Raw genomic sequence first — 18800 nt, 5'->3', positions numbered from 1 at the left:
ATCCCAATGAGTGGCCTTTGCCACCTTCCTCCCAGGTGTGGTTTAACAAACAGCTGAACTGATGTAACAACTTACAGCAGTGACAGGGAAGACACAGCTTCCTCCTGCCCTGGCTGAGGCCTTCTCCTCCCCCATGGGCCTCCTCTGCTGTCTGCTGCCTCCTAGAGGACTCAGCCCAACTCGTGAACCTACAGAAAATTACCTGATCATTTTGCCACCTTAAGTGAAAATTTGACTCAGATTAACCAAAATTTTACTTACTTGGTTAATCTTTGTCAATTTTTTGCTTGCTTGGTGGTCTGAAAAATACTAGAGCCCAAAGGAGGCTGAGATACAAGCCTAAAGGGAAGGAGAGAATTTTCTGTTTTCAACACTGCTGAGTGGCAACATCAACATCATCCTAAAAGACTACTCTGTTGCCATAACTGCCATAAAGTGCAGCTCTGGAGCTTGAGACACCTTGGTTTGAGGAGCTGTGGAGCCTCATCCTTGGGGATCTTCAGAAACAGCCTGGATATGGGCCTGAGCACGTTTTGCTGAGGAGCTCTGCTTGAGCAGGGCTGGGAGCTGATGGCTTCCAGAGCACCCTGCCAGCCTTAGCCATGCTGTGATCCCATCACTCATTTTCCATTCTTAAAATTAAACTACAGCATTGCCCTTCAAAATAAGAAATATTTTCACTTTGTATTGTAATTAGAGATTTTTGGATAAAAAAAAAAAGGCTCCAGTTTGTTTTTATTTGCAGAAAAGCCCTTGTCTTAGAGCACAGTAATATGTAATAGCTAATCTAACTGTAAAATCTCAAGTGGAGAGACAGCACTTGTAATTCTACTACCAAGCAATTAGGTGATGTCAACACCCTCACACCCTTGATTAATCTTAGCCTCATTTACCCCATGATAAAATAGCAGTGCCTTGTCTTCACCCTATTTTTACAGCGGTGCAGGGCACTCACTGCAAGTATGTTACAGCAAAGGCTTTTTTATTTTTTTCTTTTGATGACAAACTTGCTGACATGTGCAAGAATGACGGGGAGCATTATCCTTTACATAGCTTCAACAGGTTAACTCCTAGAATGTAAACATTTCAAGAATAGGTGCATAGGGTTTGTATACAGAGAAAATTATTTTCTTTTTAGAGTAATTGAAAATAAATTAAAGGTATATTGAACAAGCTGGTACATTTGAAAATCCTAGTCTGGACATTAAACAAATATATGGAATATTACACCCTGGGATAAACAGCAAATATTTTGAGTTCTTCAGCAAATATTTGCAGACATACACACAGATGGATTGAGTAATCAAAGAAACTGCAGTTGGGTAGCATGATTTAAAACAGACACAAAATCTATGTGAATTCTCTAAACACTCTTGTACCATGCTTCTTGTTCTTAGGTTCCTGTGGAACAGCGCTTAGTCATTTTACGTGTCCTGGCCCTGGTGCTTACAGTGGTTTGGGAACCTTTGGGGTCTCCAACTATGTTTGTCGAAAGAGGGAATCTCCACAGTAAGTACATGAGAACCCTGCAAGCAGTGGGTTGCTCATAGGAGAGCAGCTTTGGAATACTTGCTGCTTTGTTTTTAAACAGGAGGAATTTCATCTGTCTGTTCCCGGAGCCAAATGCAGCATAACCTGAGCATTACTTTAAGCAATGAGATAAAAAGGGATAGTGGGAGATAATCATATTGATATAGGAAAAATAATAATTTAAAAAACGGGAAAGCTCTGTAAACCATTTCAGTTAAAAACTGAACATTTAGAGACACCCGTACACTGAAAAGCAGACTAGAAAGGCCTGCTGTTCACTGAACGTCCTTCTGTTGCTTTTTTAAATTACAAATCCACATTTTTATCCTGGCTCTCACTTCATTTTGTGCAAAGTGACCTGAGAAAAGAAGGTTTCTTTGTGTACCTTTGTATTAACATAGGGATTACCATGAGAAAGAAAATACGTTCAGAAGATAGGCTGGATATTTCAAATATTATAGAAGAGCTTTGTAAAACATGCTAGATTCACATCCAGCTCTGAACGCAGTGATTTTTATTTCTTGCAGGTTTAGTGTCAGCTTATTTACATGCGTTTTCCAGAAGTGAAGGAAGCATTTCAGACACAGTTTCACTAAAGAGAAACAACTCTATCTGCACAAGGATCTGTCATGCGCAATTTTGTTTACTTCTGTCCGTTTGCTAACCTCAGACTTCAGTGAGTCATGGTATTTTTACTGCCATACTATCCATTCCATAGGCTTTAGCACACTCCTCCAGTTAATTATTAACAAAGTCCAAAGGTATCCACCCCTCTCCCACACAGATATTCAAGCTAAACACGGCTCCATAAGATCTTCTTACTTAAAACTGTTCATTACAGTTTGGACAAATGCAGTGTTAAGTAGGTTATACTTTGGTGTTGGTGAAATATTTCCTTTCCCCAGTTTCCGAAGTTCATCGGGTTTGAATGTCATGGTTCCTGGTGCTGATTGCATATCCAAACAAAGGGGGCCTGCAACTGTCCTAAAGACATTTACCGGCTTTGCTCTTCTTCATCCAGTTGAGAATCACCTTCTTTTTCAGGATTCCCTATAGCTACCTTCTAAGAAAAATGAGCTCTTTTCCTGATTCCTTGGCTCACTCACTGCTGTCATCCCCTCCGTTCCTTTGGCTAGGCCTGACCGTGATTTGGTGCCAGGCAGGTTCTAGAGGTGCTGCAGATGGAAGGAATCAGACAGCCTTCCTTCATCACAGCACACGGTACATAGGGCATGTGCCAGGAATTAGATCAGGAAATCATTTTTATTTCCTGCAGCTTTTAAAAATTATTTTTCAACTGAACAGGTCTCCTGATCTGGTTCACAGAACGGCCCTAAAAGTTGCTGGTAGTGAGGAAACAATGAGAACTCAGTGCTGAGATGTTCCTGAGTCTGCAGTATCAGGAAATTACAGTCTTTCTGTTGCTTGCCTCAGATGAGCTGGCCCTGAAAGTCTAGCAAGAAATAAGCTTGTTGATATGTCCTGCCACAGTAAACCTGCATGCATTTTCAAATCTCATCTGGCCTCTTCTCCAAAACAAGATGTCCTGTTTGGGAATTATTTTGTCAAACACTTCAAACAATTTTGGAAGTACTGTCTTGCTTTCTGTTAATTATGATTTTCACATGGCAAAGCAGACCAATTTAAAGAACAGTGAGAAATACCTCAGTAAGGATGCGGTCAATTGAAGTGTGAAAGAAAAAGCAGTGCCTGGAAAGGATCAGCCCAACTGTAAGTTTGTTTTGCTTAAAAATCTGATTTGTAGATATGTAGTAATTAAGAGCCTCAAAATGAAATATATGATTGTTCTTCATAAAAGGTTGTTCAAGTGCTTAAAATATCCATCACAAATGCTGGAAAAGATGGGTGTAGCACAGTGAGAGTTAGTCATGGCCTGGAAAACAGGGTTGGAAAATAATTTAAGCAGAATAGTTACTCAGCTAATTGCTTTGAGTAAGTATCAGATTTACACACCCTAGCACCCAAACCCAAAATTTCTACTTGATATGATGTACTTGAAAACCTACACTGACAAAAATATCTTTCTCTTTCTCCAAGAGGTGGGGGGGGAGGAAGGGGGAGAAGGGGGGGGTAGAATCAAATTAGAGGCTTTTTTTCACTTGCTTTAAGGCTTTTGGAGCAGTGCAAAACTGTGGTTAGATGGGCTCTGGAAAATGCACTGGAGTGGACACAAAGTCCTGATAATGCCCAGTGTGTTCTCAACCTGCTCTCTCTGTGTGCTGCCACTCTCAAATGAGCATGCAACCTGTACTTTCTCTTTAATGCCTCAGTTAAAGAAATAAAATTAAATTAGAAAAACAAAACAAGGTCAAATCAGATGCTTAGCTTTAAACTCACCTTCCAAAGCAGCTTAAGCCAAGCCACTGGACTTTGCAGGAAAGCAAATGTAAGTACACATGATTCACGCTGACTCTCCTTGGGTGCTCCAGTAATAACAGAACTTTTAAAATCACTGCATCTGCTTTCTAAATTAATGCGCTTATACCTTTGGTGCTTGAAGAACATGGTCTGAAGTGTAATCCTGAGTATGGTGGCAAACATAATTTCCAATTTTAGTTTTGAGTCCTGTGTCTGGACTGAGTTATTTGCAAAGAGATGAGATCACAGGAAGCTGACATATACATGGTCATTCCTTCCTAAACTTTGCATAATACACGAGAGAAGGCACAGAAACTACTGAAGCTTAGAGTAAGGCTATAACTTAAGCCAGACAAGAATAAATAAGTATTGATCAAACTATGCTGGGAGAATTTACCAGTTGTAATGTGTGCAAATCTAGGCATGCAAGGACATACAGATGCACTGCATGGGTATTTAAATGGACATGGTACAAGTCTTAAAGAGAACCAACCATAAGCTGCTAATTGAATTAAGAGACATGATCCACCATGCATTGTTCCTCTGTGTTCTGTCTTGATCTTCAGGAAAACAGTGGATTTTAGCATGATTATTAAAGGACAGTAGGCAGAGCATGGGTATTAGAGGAAAGAAGGGTTGGTTGTTGGAAGCAGCCATCAGAAAGGGGTAAGCTGCTGCAAATACTAAGTGGCTTGAGAAGGACAGTAAAGGATAGCTCTAACTAGAGAGTGAGGAGAATGAAGGCCAAAACAGATGTTGCAATAGTAAATAATAAGACATGAATCAGTGATGGTGGTGTTGACAGAGAGGTTTGAAAAATGTCACCCAAGAGGAGAACCTCAGTGTGACAAATGAAGCACCAAATATGAACTGCAGACTGGGGAATAAGAGGCAGCAGAGAACTCGCTGATCCAACAGGGCAAAAGCAGGGAAGTGAGAGGCCTGGATAGGAAAAAATGCTGTCTTTGGAGCAGGAAACATTTAAATAGTACTCAATCTGCTAAACCCTGTTGAATCCAGTTATAGAGTGCCAAGAGAAACCAAAATGCACAGGAAAGGAAATCTCATGCTGGAAGAAGGGGTTTGGATGAGAAGTTGAATGTATTCAGAAGGAACCAAAAAGATGATTGTTAAAAGTTCTTGTTTGCTCCCATAAACCCTTTTCAAGCTAACACTTTCCCCTGTAGTTGCTTGACACATTGCAGAAGGGTCAAGAGTGGGCTTCTCCTCTGGAAGATCGTGGGCCAGTCTCTTTTCCCCTTTCATTTACTCATAATGTATGAATCTTCTGTTACTGTAAGAAAGGTCTTTGCTCACCAACAACAATTTTTCTTAAATAATTTATATATATATAGCAATTGTGATAGCATCAGCATGAAAAAGATATTGCTTATTGGAGAGATTCTAAACACTTTGGGCTAAGAAGGGTTAAGTGGTAAGTTTTGAGTAGCAGTATCTTATATGCAATAGTTCATATATTTCTGGAGATAGTAAGATATGTACTGATATCTGGAATTAGTAAGTAAGAAGTAAAGAGTAAATTCACTTTCAAGATGGACAGAAATATGCTTAGAAATTACTGTCTGTCTACAGCTTACATCAAATGGAACAGCACCTTAAACGTGTGTAATGAAAATTAAACATAGTTAAATATAGCTTATAACTTTAATCTCTTATTTTGTAGGAAAATTAAACCTTTGCTTGGTCTGAAAAATAATCCAATGTCTAGAGAGTTTTGTGGAGTATGAGGCTTGTGTAAACATGTAACCTGCTCCCTGGTTCTGTCCAGGACTTGTCATATTAAAATGAGGCAGGTGTGCTTGAGATGATTTATCTTAGAACGTGCTCATTTACCACCCTTAGAAGTTTGTTCTAATATAGCCCAGAGACCTGCATCTAAAGCCAACCAGCCCTCAAAGACAGCCTGCAGTCAATCCCAGCACAGACCTTCCTGTGAAACTGCTGTGCTGGGACAAGGTTTCAGCAAGAAAGGTAAGGGTGGACTCATCTCACATTCACCTCTGTTTCGACAGTTCATTTGATTGTGAAAGGGGGTTGATTTAGAGAGAGAACCAGTCCTTTAAGAATGATTTGCATATTGCATATGCACATAAACCATGTATTTAACTGAAATAAATCATGTTGTTATCTTCCATTTGTTATCACTTGAGACTTTTGGCTTCATGTTATTCTGAACGATCACAAAAGGACAGGATTCAGCCAGCACAAAATTATTGACAAAAAGTCTTAAATTACACTCAAAAGTTTTGATGTACTTTCGTTATTGACTTCTGTTCATAAAGCTTGTTCTCTTCTGAGAGCCTGGCCACTTCTTTTCCTTTAGGAGTAATTCAGTAAAACTAAAATAGTGAACAGTAGCTCATCATTAAATTGTTAACCACAGAAAGAGAAATGGAACGTGTGTGTTTTTCCAGCTTATGAAACACTGGATATGGTGTTTGAGGCTGCAGTTTCTGTTCAGATAAATGCCTAAAGGAAGGCCCCACTTTACGTCTCATAGCGACCTTGTTAAGAAAGTCTTTCATGATGACACAGCAGAACTGAGACACATTGTCTGTTAAAATTCCTATCACTGGATAAGCAAGAGAAACCACAGCAAATATTTGAGCTCAGGGGCAGCCCACTTCCTGCATGTCACCAGGAGCTAAAGGAGCTGGCAAAGGCACAGCGAGCCTTTGCTCATCCTATTCCCAAAGCTGTGATCCAACTGAATCCGCTCCCCTTCTTCCACATAGCTGCTGCAAGACTCCCTGCCTGTTGTTTCACAGCCAGGAAGGCATTCTTGTTTTGCAAATGAAAACATTTTATTACAGAAAGAGCATGTGTGATGAGGACCTCTGACAAAACCAGCTAGATGCTGAAAAGATGGAAAATCAGCTACTGCACAAGTCTGACTGCTTGTTTCACAACTGTCAATCCATTGAGCAACACCAATATTATTATTGCACGTTAATAGAATGTAACAGTAATTATAGCTTGTTCCATCTAAAAGCCTGGTAAATAATCTAATTTCAGATTTTTAAAAGCTTGCACATTTGAGCAGCTAATGGATGTTTCAGATATTTTGTGTATTATTAACATGTGAATTGTGATACGAATTTATATATTATTTCCCTATCAGGAAGCTGCATGCAAAAAGCACTTCCAGTACCAAAGAAATCACCAAGGTCTCCTGCATAAATACTTGAAACGTGGGATGTGTGTACTGCAGATACATCCTGCAACACTGGCCATTTTTATGTACAAAACTCACTTTATGGAAAAGAAAATACTTCCTGTGGAGGGGTCTTGGACCACGTGGTACTCTTCACTGACTGTGCTGCACACAGAGGCTGCTGCAACCTTGGCTATCAGAGAGTGTGGGAGGGGGAACCCATGGCTTGTCAACAGGAAATGGCCCACAAATCATTTTAAATTCTAATAAACATTTTTGAGCTTTTACTCAGTGTGGGATCAAATTAATGTGCAATCCAGTACAATGCATAAGAAACATCTATTGGTCCTCAGGAAAGATAGCTAAGTTAATGAGCTAGAAGAATAGAACAAAGCCTGGACAGCCTGGCATGCTACTCACTGGAAAAGTGAAGCCCCTGGCTGTGGTGAATATCTAAAATCTGTAAATTACAAAGGCAAAAGCCTGCAACTATAGCTTTGTTGTTGTTGTTAAATTTTACTGTAATGCTTGTACAATGCCATCGCCAAGAATAGCAGTAGAAGTATGCATGGGAACATAGCAACTAGGTAACTGTAGGTAGCTTCCTTGAAAGAATAAGAGGGCAAAGAGTTATATTTTTAAGAGCTGATCATTAACTCAAATAATATATATATATATTTGTAATTGTACAGAAGATCATCTTACCTGAATCTTTTCAGGGAAACAAATGGGGAAAAACAAAAACAAACAAACAAAAAAAACTATGTCTGAACAAAAGCAAAAAATGAAAAAGTGATCTTCCCAGATAATATCTCTTATTGTCTGTGACCCTTGTTATCAGCCAGGCTCCCTTACACACAGACCATGTGGAAATCTGTAGGTGTTAAAATCGGGAATTAACTTTCTAAACCAGCTAATTCCTGCAGCATTGAGTGTTGGCCTGGTTTGGGATGAACTTGGAGCAGCACAACTAGAAGCTGAGCTGTCTCCAGAACACATTCAAAAAGGGCTCCAACTGCTGTTATGTGTCAGCTTTCCCTAGCTTTGGTTCTGTGCTGTTTGCAGCTGTTTATTAGTCTTCACTGAGGCATGTTCTCTGGTTGTGCCACAACCTCCATCATTGCTCTTTCTGTAGTTAGTGCTCCAGCATGCAGGTCCACGTGCTTAACCTAGAGGCTGAGAAATGTGTGAAGCTGAAGATGGTGCTTGCTGCAATGTGGTCGAGGCTCCAGGGCAGAGCTGTCTTTCCTTCCCTTCTGGTGCTGTGTTTCTATTTTCTAAGCAGTAGGAATAAAAATAAGCAGAAGCTATGTGTGTATGCTCAATACATGTAAAAGATCTTCCCTTTGGAAGCACATGAAACAGGTTGTGTTTTCTCCATTGACTACTTCAGACAGTAATGAGTGGGAATATGAAATTAACAATGCAATTAGACAATTAAAAAAAGTAAGCTAGCGATTTTTACTTTTATTTTTTTGTAGCGATAACCACAACAATTATGAGGATAATCAAGAAATGCAGTATTCATGAACCACTCAAGGAGCAGTAACGATGCGGGGAGAAGGCTGACTTCTTTATAGAACCACAGCATTTGTGTTTTGGGTTACCTTGAGAAGATTTAAGAGATTAAAGAAACGAAAGTCTTTCACAAAGCCTTGTTTAGGGTCTTGATGTCTTTTAGTCAAGATTTGGGATTTTACACTGTAGATGTCGGGTTTAGTTCCTGAACAGAAAGGTGCTCAGCTCCTCAACACCACATCCTCGGGGCCCCACACAACGTTTCCCCCGAGGCACTGCCCTCAGGCCACCGGGAGCGGTTCCAGAGCGCTTTTATCCCCGCGGCACGCTAAAACAAACGCCCGTTTGGGCTTTACTAGGCGACAAAGAGCTCGGGGGCCGCACAAACGAAGGACGAGGCGAGGGCGGCCGCCGAGCAGGGCGGGAGGGCAGCGGACACTCGCTCCCCGCGTGCCGCCTGAGCGCCGCGCCTTCACGTGAGCGCCCGGCCCCTGCCACAAATAGCTCGGGCGGGTGGATAAGAGCGCTGCGAGCGCAGACTTTGTCCCCACACGGCCGCGTTCGCTCTCCCTCCGCCGTTCCGTCCCTACGCACCGCGGGACTTTATCTGCGCTGGACGGAAAGCTTTCGCGACTCGCTTTCGCCAGAGCGCGGTGAGTACAAGCGCGGGCGACAGGACGGGAAACGGAGCGGAATGGCGGTGAGAGAAGGGAAGGGGGCGAGGAGGCACGCAGCGCCCGCCGGCACTCGCCCTACGCCCGCCTGCCCGCCCAGCCAATGGCGGGCGGCCATCCCGGGGGGTGTGTGCCGCGACCTCACTTCCGGTACCTGTCACCACCGCCCGGAGCCGCTCAGCCAGGCGCAGGAGCTGGGTACTGCGGCTCGGACCTCAGGGGGCTGCCGCCGCCGGGGCCCTCGGAGCCCGGGCAGCCCCCGGCCGGAATTGGGGGGCCCAGGGCGCGGGGTGGGGGCGCGGGCTGGTGCCGCTGGTGACGCGGCCTTCCCTCTCCTGTCCGATCCCCTCGTGCTTTGCCGCGTTGTACGCTACCGCCGCGTTCCGCTAGCCAAGGCGGGGAACTTTCGGAGGGGAGAGGCTGTGGGTGCCGGGGGCTGAGGGACTGTGGGAACCGCGTTCTGACGGGAGCGGGACGGAGTGCTGCGACGGCTTGAGAGCTGCTTTCGCGTTTAAGTCAGCGGGTAGATGCTCTGAGCAACCTAGGTGGAAGCAGGATGAGTGCGGGCTTTGGCTGATGGGCTCATCCGAAGTGACAGCGTTTGTCAGTTTGGCATCAGATGCCTCAGTAGTACTGCACGAAGGCGTTGCATGAGTGTGGCTGGCAAGGAAAGGTTTGATCCAGTTGTCCCAAGGTACAGTAGAACACCTGCAGACTTTCTTGTTAGTATCTCACGCTGATTATTCTGCTGAAGTTTGCGTGGGCTTTGCAGGTAGTAAAGCCAGAAGCCATAAAAATGCTCCCTTGATAGATTTTGAATCGCAGTCTTAATGCTGAGGATACCTGGCTGCGTGCTGGGGCTGAGGGCAACGGTGGTTCATGCGATGTGGTCACATGTTGCTCGAAGCTAAACCGGCATCGTAACCTTTGTTCTGGCGTGAGCTGTCCAGCCAGCAGCTCTTAGCTTTTTCCTGGCAACTTTTTGGTTTTTACGTAGCATGATGTATGGTTTCAGAAGGATGAGTGCATGTGCAGAGCTTATCGGAGCTTTGTACAACTGCGTAACTAGCACACTCTCTTGCTCTTCCCATCTTTGGAAGGAGCACTTGACATAGGCCAAAAAAAGTTCTTATCATTCTGCTGATGCCCTGTGTTCACTCTCATCCTGTACAGTAAGGCAGCATAGAGAGTTCTGTTGCCATATGTCCTGAAAACCTGGCATTTTTCTCACCTGCAGTTCAGGGTGGGGTTTTTTTTTTTTTTTTTTTTTTTTTGTTTGTTTGTTTGTTTGTTTTATATCTTAATTTCCTGCACATGCCCCTCCCAACTGTAACCCTTTCAAAGGGGATTATGAGGTTTAAACCATGGAGTAAAGGCTGCATTTCAGTTGTGATTTTGTGTCATTATGTTTTCAATAGTGTTATAAAAACTTCAGGGGAGAAAATACCCTACAGCACAGTAGGATAGGTGGCCCAGGGTGTTCGTCTTGTTCTAGAAAATGGATTATAGTGCTTACCATTTACCTGAATTGGACAAAGAGGGGAATGTATTTCTATATTCTCAGTGTTTTGAAGAAGCTTTCTTCAAAATTGTGAATTACAGCTCTTTTGTTGTTGTTATAACAAAAAAGATCTCTCCCTTTTGGGTGTGATTGGTAGCTGAAAGGCCAATTGCAATGATGTCTTGTGGGATGCATGTGTGTGCACCTCAAAAACATAACAGTTTGTCCACATAAACACTTGAGCATTTGTGAGAATGCTCCTTATGAGGAAAAGTGTTTTGTTTTACAGTAGATAGTGAAAATACCAGAAGGCTTTCAGTGAAGTGTTTTTAATTGAGTAATTTTAATTCAATTATTTATTTTTAGCATGGACATAAAAACAAAGTCTGAATGCTACTGGGATGTACCAGTCATAGACCCTAGTTAGGTAGGTGTTAGTGTAGTCCTGGTGTAAAATCAAGCATGTATTAACAGCCTCAGCCATTTAAAAAAACATAGTAATATTCACCCAAGTGAAATAACAGGTTTTTGGTTGTTGGGATTTTTTGTTTCTTTGCTTTTTTCTGAAGAGTAAGGAAAACAATTATGTGACATGATATCAACATAAAATTATATAAGTAAGCTTTCAGAAACTTTGTTGACTTTTTTTTTTCTTTTACTAGAAAGAATATCAGCAGCTTGTTTTTTTTAATGAAGAGGCACTTCTTATCGTCAATGTGCACATGAAATGGAAAGGGAACAGATTATGGAAAGCGGCTTCTGTTTCAACCTTGCAAGATGCTGCATAAAGTGGTGAGTGAATATGTGAGCTGAGAACTACCTTGGCTATGTTTCTGAACAACTAGAGAAGAGAAATAATCTGAGGTATTGTATCTGTATGGAGTAATTGAGGTAAAAATTGTCAGCTGACAAAGAAAGAAATCAGAGTAAGTTGTGCAAACAAATAGTTGATAAAGAGAAGGTCATGGAGAACAGAATAAGCAAAATTTCTGTATGTGATGGTGTCCGTTTTCTGTGTTGGACTTTTACATAGGAGGAAGTGTGTAAAGGTATTATGCAGTAGAATCCTGAGTTCTTAATATTTTAGAAGTGTTTAAAAGTGTTCAGCACCTCACAGGACCGGGTCTATAAAATTAGATATTGAACAACTCTTCTTCGAAGGAGTCACTGAGTGAAAAAGTACTTATCCTGTAAGCTTAGACTCTAAATCAGCTCTGGACTCAAAATAAAGTGCAAATCACTCTATCTTAGGAAGTGTGATATTTGGCATGTTTGTAAAACTTCATAACTTGGATATAGGCAGATTGCAGTGTGACCAGATTGCATGTGGCATTGAGATGTTGCCAAATGTGATTCCACTTCCTCATACCAGTTCTAATGGTTTCTTCTTATGAAACAGTGTTTATTTTATAAGTGCCTTGCATGTGTATTTTAAATATCTGTGAAGCATAATCTATGTCCAGTGAAGGGCTCGTTATGCACAGATTATTACAAATTATAAAATACAATTCACCGGTTTTCTAATACTGATTTAGGCTTGTTACATCACTTCGTTTCTCCACTGTGTTGTACACATGAGCTGTGGGGATTTGTTTGTACTTTGCAGGTTGAAAGATGAGAACTAGCCAAGAGGATAGCCTGTTCTGCTGTACTGTATTAGCTAAATGTGTGTTTTAGGTTCAACTTGTATCATACCTGTGGAAACACCTAACAGTGTGAGATACATTTGCGAGTTATCTGTCCCCCTCTAGAACTGCTGATACACAATCTCTTTTTTTTTTTTGTTTTTAAAATTTGTTTATGAATGGAAAGATTATTCATTTAATCTCTCCTAATAGTGAAAGAATCTTGGTTAAAAAAAAAATAATAAAATTGCATCTGCCTTGAGAAACTGAGAGTAGTTTCTCAGCACTTAGCAGTTGCTGAAGTTGTAAGATTCCAGCCAGCTGAAATGTGTGTGAAAACAAGTTAGTCCAGTATTTTCCTATTTTCGTATTTCTGTAGTCCAGTTTGTTGGTAAGTATGTAAAAGGGAATCACAGCTTGAGAGCATTTAGGATTGTGAATATCTTAGAGTTTGATGTGTTTTGCATGGAAAAATATCACTATCTGTCCTAATGTTATTTAGATAAAAAAAGAAAAAAAATTAAAACTATTCTAGTAATGTTTTGAAAGAGGGTTTACCTCTTGTTGTCTATATCCACATATTTAGCACAGTTACGCTGTCTTGTAAAGTTCTAAATCTGCATGTAGACTTGCACTGCTATTCATTTTCTTTGTAACACACGGACTGCTACATGCCTGTTTTATTTTAATTGTTTTCCAGAAATTACTGATGCAACAATTCACAGAAGAAATCACTGAATTTAAACCAGAATGTGAGTGTCTAGATGGTAAGAACTTCTGTCTATTAGTAAAATCTCTTTGAAAGTGAGGACTTCATTACTGTTGATGCTTCCTAGTTGCCTGTTAGTGTTACAGATTCAGCAAGAATGTTAGTAAGCACATGGCATTAGAGTAACACTAAGGGCTCACGGAGCCTTTAAAACAAAACCTTCTCACATCTTCATTCAACACCTATGAAAAATGTTTCCCAGAGTAGTTAGAATGAAAAATCTAGCATGAAACCACTTGGATTTCAGGATGGCAACATGGAGATGATGAGTGTTTTGTCAGAAGAGGCTGGTTTAGAGACTCTTGGATTATATTCAGATGGTGCTTGATGGCATTATTTGCCGTGGTGTTGATGAATGTTCCATTACAACAGTCCACAAATTTACATACTTTCATGAAAATAAAACAATTTCAGCCCACAGTTCATAGTGAATATTGTGGGATTGTTGACAGTTTTCAGGGAAAGATAACAGGAACTACACATTGCCAATGTAAATATTATGTTTCTGATGAAGACTAGAACTAAATTTGTCATGAAGGTCAGTAGTTTTAAGTATAATTTGCAAGAATGACCAGCATAGTTATGCACAGAATATTGGACACTGACATCTAGTCAGTAAAGTTGCAAAAGTTTAAATGTGGATTTTCAGATCATTTTGAGCCTGTAGGTAAATATACTGCTCGGAGTAAGTGTGCTGCATTATGGGGGTTTTCTGGGTAGATTTTCTTTGCTTTTTTTTATCTCTTGTTTGTCAATGCAAGACGCTGTGTGGATGCAGTTTCACTAGAAGAGAGCCATGTAAACTGGAGAGTGTTCTGTACCTTATTGATTCTGACAGGTTAGTTACAGAGAATTTTGCTCTGAGTATATACTTATATTATTTATAAGCTGTATGTGTCTGGAATTTAAAAGTGGTTTGGTGTGTATGCTCATATTACATGTAGCTGCCCAAAGAAAAGAGCATGTAAGAATTTTGAACTACTTTTTACCCCTGAAAACAGTTTTCATTATTTTATTTAATGACTTATTTATTCTCACTGGAACTAAAGACAGATGCAGGCCAGACTGACTAGAAATATGTCAGCTAGGAGCTTTACAAAACAGGTAGCTATGAGATGAGAGTAGTTTTTAGCACAGGATGCTGCTTCTGAAAAAGGCAGCAGCTGCTTTGCCTATGTACTGTGCTTTCATAGAGAGATGACTATACATAAACAGGCCAATGTTTTCCAACAGCTGCTAAATGTTGAGCTCTTATGTGTGTGTTTGGGGCACCTGATTTTCAGCATTCTGCCACAGTTCTGAGGTTACAGCAAATTGCATTTCCTCAAGATTACATGTGTGAGTGGAAAAAAAAAATAGAATGGGATGTCCCCTCTCTGTATTGTTCCTGAGAGCCCTGCAGCAAGAAGTGCAATTGCACAGCATGGCTTGAGCTGATCTGGCAATTGCTATTAAAGATCAGTCATGCTCCTGGTCATGCTTCTCTTCTTTGCTGTCAGCTGTGTGGTTCTGTCCCTCCTCATTGCTGCCCCTTCTTGAGTCCCTTCAGCTATCTCTGTCTATTTACATTTTTCCCATGTTACGTTTTTACCGGAGCCAAATTGTTTCACTGAGGCTGTGTCTATACTAGGTAATAGAATATGCCAGGGACAGTTCTCTGGACCCAGAGCTAAGTGGTAAGGTTGCACACTTGCTTGGGCTTCCTCCCAAACCAGCGTGGCTGCATCTGCATTGCCAGTGGAAAACAGTTTACTGTTTGGCCTCTGGTGTCCCCTTAACCCTGCCTGAGCATTTGTCTGGGAGAGCATCAAGCAGAGATGGGCCAAAACGGTGTCAAAGAGAGTGCTAACACTGTGGCTCAAGCCTGTGCTCTGACTTTGTTTTATTTACAGCTACAGATGTGGCCATGGAAGTCAGATGGGTGTGAGAGCTGGCACAAGGGCAGGCTGGGACTGCAGGGCTGGAAATGAAGGATAGGGAAGGTAGGGGGCTGAGAGTGCCAGGGAGCAATTAGATTACTTAAGCTTGCTGTACTCATAATGCAACATTATTTTGCAGCCCCAAACTTCTGTTTGACTCTGCAAAGGGCTGTGTATGCTGTGTCCGTATAACTGGTTTTTCAAAGTTTAATCAATCAGTTAAAATGTCTTACAAAGTACATTACAAAGTAACAGAAGTGCATATATGACTTTATGAACAAGATGTTTAATTAATCTTATGGAGGTTTTTTTCCACCTTTCTGTAATTCAATTGTTTCTTTACTAAAAAAAAAAAAAAAGAAAATGGGGAGGAGCAGTGGAGTGGCAGGCAGGCAGCAGTGGTGACGCTGCAGTGAATACAGTGCTGTTAAACCAGTAGGTAGATATCCTTTACAAGGGCAAGGAGAGAACTTAGATGTTAGGAAAATAATCGGTTGTATTTTGACGTTTTTGATCACGCAGGAGTACGAGGCTTGTGATCTCTGTACCATAGTGAATGACCTGATTTAGAACTGTGAAGTCATGTGAACCAAGTATATCCTCTATCTGACTTGTCAGTAGCCTGGGAAGTACAAGTGCCTGATGTCCGTTTGCCAAAAAATGTAGATCCATTGCATTCATACCCGTTGATGGGACTTCGGTCTGCAATGTTAATTCGTTGTAGACTTTGTTTCTTTGTGATAAAATTATTATGAAGAAAAACTTCTTATGGCAGGAATTTCTGAATTACTGGAATAACACTGAAGACCATTTCTTGACTAAAAAAGAAAGAAAAGAAAATGAAATAATTTTATTTCACATTGCACTCTGGGTACTTTGAGTTGTGGCATTTCATTACATGAGACCTAGTTTATTTTTAGCAGGGTTTTTTTTTTGTGTGTGTGTGTGTGTGTGTTTCTTTTGTTTGGTTTTTGGTTTTGGTTTTAAATTTAAATGTAATCACTGAACAATGAGAGCCTGTAAAAATAATTTGAAGGAATGAATAAAATCAATACCCTGAAGAGTAGATAAACAAGCCTTCAGATGCTGTGTATAGAAGAAGTTTGAGTTTGCCTACTGTTAGAAGAGTATGAGAGCTAAATCACTTGGATTTCTCTATTAACTTTCAGAAGAAGGGAGCTTAATCTGTAATATTTTGTATGAAGGTCAGTCAGCCTCTTGGATATAAGTCTTACTAAGTTAAAATTAGATTATCAAATATGTCTTGCTCGTATGTCTGATCAGGGGAGTGAAATAAAGCCACATTAAATAGGCAGTGGTGTTCTCTGCTAAGAAGGCAAATTCAGGCTTCTTGAATCTCTTCCAGAAACAGATGTAAATTCTGCTGTAGCTTTTCAACTAGCAAATAATCATGGTCTGTTATATTTGATGACGAATCATGCAGGGGGTTGCAGATGGTGAGAAGGGTGCAGCTGTGCAGATATGAGAGGAGCTGAGATAGAAGATTGAAGAACTCGAGCAGATGAAGGAGGTGTTTTGAGGGTGGGTTGACATGGCTTGTGAAAGAGAAGGCTAAGACAGCTGAAAGAATATTGAAGCTAAGCATGCTGGTGTAAAGCCAAAAAATGAAATCTGAGATTTGGGGATGAGGACAGTGCTGGAGGCTGAAAAGATCTACTTTAGGCAAAAAGGCTTTTTTAGTATTGTTGATATCTTAATCAGAAGCTGCAGCATTATTTATCGAAGTAACTAGACGTTTGTCCCAAGCCTAAGCAAGGGGACCGAACCTTGCTCTCTCTAGGAGAGCTACTGTAGTTACACATACAGATGTAAAATTGTTGGATTTTTATTTTGATTTTTTGGAGTAGGGCTTGTGTGATGAAATCAGTTATAGCAAAACTGGGGAGTTTACCAGGTGGGGAAGCTGTGTCTGACAGGTGCCCTAAAAAGGGGAGACTGCAAGTCTCAGGTTGAAGGACAGGTAAGATTCAGTCGAAGCTTTGTGTTATCTTAAAGATAAAAGGAATAATCTTGAGACAATATGCTAGAGAATCCAAACTATTATTCATCTTCTTCTATTAACTTTACTTGAATCCATCTTTCTCCTTTTTTTCTCTCTCGCTCTCTCGCTCTTTTGGATATTAAGTATTGTTTCAGAACAATAGCTTTTTATTTGGGAAGAATGTTGTTATTTGAATCCTTCTAATAACTATTTTTGCCTACAAGTCAAAAGTCTGTAGCCAAAGTGAATATTTAACACTATTTCAAGGACAGCCAGTTGTCTTTTTCTTAAATATGTGATTAGGCGTCAAAGTGAAAGACCCTGGAAAACTGTAGAATACTTCAAGTACTGACATAACTTCAAGCATCCATTGTACAGTTTCTATGTTGTACAGATCTTAGTAAGTGTAAAGCTAACACTGAAAACTAATTGTAACATGTATTTTAAAGGGGAGTAAGATATCAGAAGAATTATATTTCTGAACTGCTATGTTAATAACCATCTTCAGGATTATTTCCTCATATTTTTTAGTCTAGTTACTTCAGAAATTCAGGTTTACGCATTACAGTCTGCCTTCCTCTTCCAATAGCTTTGAACCTGCAAGTCTTCAAACCCACAATTTGACAAATGAGTGTTGGTTGCAAAGGCTTTGAAGTAGCAGAACTTCTATAAAAGTTGGTAGCTAGAAAGAAGAAAGGAAAATGCATTACTGACCCACTGAGGAAATGATGCAATATGAATTTGAAAATTATCTATACTGTTTGGCCTGTCAGTTGCCAGTTGGCAAGGAGCAGTGGTGAGCCAGTTGCAACATGCAGCTCTGAGCCAGTTGCAGGATATGTACACTGTTTGTCCAGTCAGTAGTTCAGAGATGTTGCACTGGGAGAGGTAGCTGGGAGTATGGTGAGAAAAGGAAAGATAGGGAGACACGGTAGGATGACATAGGCTGACAATGGTATGAAAATGTTATGACTTTGAAAGAAAATCAGTAGAGATCAAAGCTTTTTATTTCTTCCTGCAACAGTTGCTCTTTTCCCAGTGTTTTAATGCTACTAGCAGTAGCATTACTTCAGTAACAGTTCTATGTTCCACATTTGTATACTGTCACAACTTAATACTGACAAGTTTTTATCTCATTGCTTAAACTTATGAAGTTATGTAGAACTGCAGAAAACTTGTTACCAGTTAACTCAAAAATACTTGGTATCCTTAGAATATTTTAGGCTGGGTTGCAGAATATCAAGCCTGGTATTAGGTTATATTCAGCTGAAGCATTTTTGTTATAGGAACATTTCTTTGCTGTCTTAAATAGTCAGCAAAGATGAAGTCATATGGGGATATCACCAAACCATTTCCTAGCCTTCATTTTACTTTAAATTTAAACTGAAGGCAGATATTTCTATTTACAGTACAGCAAAATTCTTAGTCCTAGGAGTACGTTGTTACCAGTCCTGCCAATAAGGAATTATGGACAATATATATCAAAATATATAGCACATGCAGGCGTCTGTGGAGATAAAACAAAATAAATTCTTACATCCTAGTCTATAAGAATGCATTTTAAAACATTTTTACATATACGTGAACTCTAAAGACTGCTGCAGTATTTTTGTGAATTTAGGAATTGCTTTTCATTAAATCATCAAAGACTTTGGTTGATTCCATAAATCAGTGACAATTGATTTTAATTTATTTTTTTTAATAAATA

General features: G+C 40.3%; 2 protein-coding genes across 6 annotated transcripts in view; one reads left to right on the top strand and one right to left on the bottom strand.

Annotated features, from left to right (window-relative positions):
- Positions 1–8326: 8326 nt before the first annotated feature.
- The window catches only part of LOC136052309 (zinc finger CCCH-type antiviral protein 1-like), a 117820-nt gene continuing 107346 nt past the window's right edge, over positions 8327–18800 (bottom strand). Inside the window, exon 15 of the transcript XR_010622535.1 lies at positions 8327–8340. The gene's annotated coding sequence lies outside the window, so the exon portion shown is untranslated. The remainder of the gene's footprint in view (positions 8341–18800) is intronic.
- The window catches only part of PPARA (peroxisome proliferator activated receptor alpha), a 35096-nt gene continuing 25473 nt past the window's right edge, over positions 9178–18800 (top strand). The window contains exons 1-3 of one of the 5 annotated variants that reach the window (XM_065742338.1): positions 9178–9255; positions 11440–11569; positions 13103–13169. The gene's annotated coding sequence lies outside the window, so the exon portion shown is untranslated. Of the gene's footprint in view, positions 9256–9716; positions 9800–11365; positions 11570–13102; positions 13170–18800 lie in introns of those variants that run through there. The other 4 variants (XM_065742339.1, XM_065742336.1, XM_065742340.1 and 1 more) reach the window with 4 other exon arrangements.

The sequence above is a fragment of the Cyrtonyx montezumae genome, unplaced genomic scaffold (assembly GCF_038088225.1).
Source record: "Cyrtonyx montezumae isolate F1298 unplaced genomic scaffold, pur_monq_1.0 scaffold_3, whole genome shotgun sequence".
Lineage (NCBI taxonomy): Eukaryota > Metazoa > Chordata > Aves > Galliformes > Odontophoridae > Cyrtonyx > Cyrtonyx montezumae.
The sequence above is the reverse complement of the archived record's forward strand: the minus strand, read 5'-3'. Positions and strand labels throughout refer to the sequence as shown.